Raw genomic sequence first — 2500 nt, 5'->3', positions numbered from 1 at the left:
GTATCTATATATATATATATATATATATATATATATATATACATATATATATATATATATATATATTATATATATATATATATATATATATATATATACATATATATATATATTATAATCTTAATTTTTGTTATCATGCCTTTTATTGTTTTCAATATTATTGTTATCATTATCATCATTATCACCATTATCATTACTGTTACTATTTTAATTATCACAATTATCGTTATTATTATTATTATTGTTATCATCATTATCACCATCATTATCAATATACTTACTGTTATGTCGTGGATATCATTAGCATTGTTATAATCCTTATTATCAATTTTATTGTTTTTACCATCATTATAATTATCCTTATTATCAGCATTATCTTTATCAATATTGGTTATCATTATCATTATTGTTATTGTTATTATCATTATTACTATTGTCATTATCACCATAATTGACCATACCTTTATTATTTTATCATCATCATTATCATTATTATAATTTAATCATCTTCACTGTTATCATTGTTATAATAAGGAGTAAGGTACTTTGCTGCCGCTGCTAACATTTTTCTTTCATCTTTTGTATTAATATTGTTTATTTGATGAATGCAATATTGCTATTAGCACAACAACAACAATAATGATGGTAATAGTAATACTACTACTACTAATGATAATGATAATAATAACAATAATGAAGATAATTATGATAACAATAATGATGATAATTATGATAATGATATTAATAATAGTTATAATGAAATGAAAATAAGCACTACTTCAACTATTACTGTTAAGATTATCTGTATTATTATCATTATCAGTACTATTATCATTTTTATTGAACTGTTCATAGTATAATTATTCTTAATCTATGATAAAGAATTTAAAAACATAATCATTATCATTATCACTACCATTTTCATCATAACTATTATCATAATTATTAATATCATTACCATCATTATTGTTATCATCATTAATGTTATCATCTTTATTATCACTGTTATCCTTTATATCACTGTTATAGAGTCACAGTGAAAATATTATTGATAATAGGAAGAAAGGAAACTATTACGATATAAAAAGAAGGACAATAACTTAAGAAATAATGATGATAATGATAATGATTGTTATTATATTATGGACAATGATGATAATGGTGATAATAATACTTATACTTATGATTATAATAATGATGATAATAACAAATGTAATAATAACGATCATGATATTAATTAAAGTAGTAACATTTATTGACAAAAATAACAATAGTAGCATTGGAAATAATGCGAAAGATAATAATATTGCTAATGATTATGAAGAAGATCATATCAATAACCAAAACAAGACTATTCATAAAAAATAACAACAATAATAATGATGATTATGATGTTGATGATTATCACCATTATCACCATTACTGATATAATAATGAAAATATTCAATCAAGAATATCGTTAATAATAACAAGCACCAAACAGTGATTATTCTTATCACTGTTTTAATAATGAGGATGATAAATTATCATTATTATATATCGTTGTTGCTATAAATCTTATCAACAATATTAACAATATCATTGTATCATTATTATTACTGTTATCATTTTGATGAATATTATTATTACTGATATTTTCATTATCACTGTCATCATCATTATCATAATCATTGTCATGATAATTATAATAATAATGATAATAGTGATGACAATGATGATAGTAATAATGATAATAATGATGATGATAATAATTATCGTTGTTGATGAAAATAATAATAACAAAGATGATAATAAGAAAAAGAAGAATAAGAATTAGAATAATAACGATAATAGTAAAGAAATAATAATTCTAATGATGAGTGTAATAATGATGATAAGGATAGCGTTACAAAGAAGAAAAACAAAATCAACGTGAGTACTACTTCTATCATTATCATCAACATTAAAAGTAATAATGGTAATGATGATTCTAATAAGGATGGGATTAAAAGTTATGCTATGAATAAGGGCCATAATAATGATGATGATGGTAATAGTGATAATAATGATAATAGTAATAATTAGAGGAATAATACTACTGATAGGAGGGATAAAGATAATAACAATAACAATAGTAATAGTAATAGCAATAATAACAATAATGATACTAATGATAGTAATACCAATAATCTTAGCAGTAATAATAACAAAAATAATTACTATAAAAGATACATCATAGTAATGATAACAACAATAAAAATGATATTGATAACAATAACAATTACAATAAACTTGATAGTGATAATGATAATTACAAATAACAATAATGATGATAATGATATTAATGAAAGAATGATAATATCCTCATTCTTATCAATATCATTATTAATATCATTACTATTAGAATTACCTCATTATCATCACTAACTTTAGTATCAGCATTATCAGACCTGGCGATGGTGGTGACAAAAAGTATGAATAATGATAGAAATAGTCATCATAATCATAATCATAATAATAA

The 2500-nt window shown here is 21.1% G+C and overlaps 1 protein-coding gene across 2 annotated transcripts in view; it reads left to right on the top strand.

Moving 5' to 3' along the window:
* Positions 1 to 2500, top strand: part of LOC122244834 (neuronal acetylcholine receptor subunit alpha-10) — a 24425-nt gene that overhangs the window by 766 nt on the left and 21159 nt on the right. The gene's annotated exons all lie outside the window — the stretch shown is intronic.

The sequence above is a fragment of the Penaeus japonicus genome, unplaced genomic scaffold (assembly GCF_977035675.1).
Source record: "Penaeus japonicus unplaced genomic scaffold, GWHDUDI00000001_assembly GWHDUDI00000022, whole genome shotgun sequence".
Taxonomy (NCBI): domain Eukaryota; kingdom Metazoa; phylum Arthropoda; class Malacostraca; order Decapoda; family Penaeidae; genus Penaeus; species Penaeus japonicus.
Note: the sequence above shows the minus strand (reverse complement) of the source record. Positions and strands in the feature narration are given on the sequence as shown.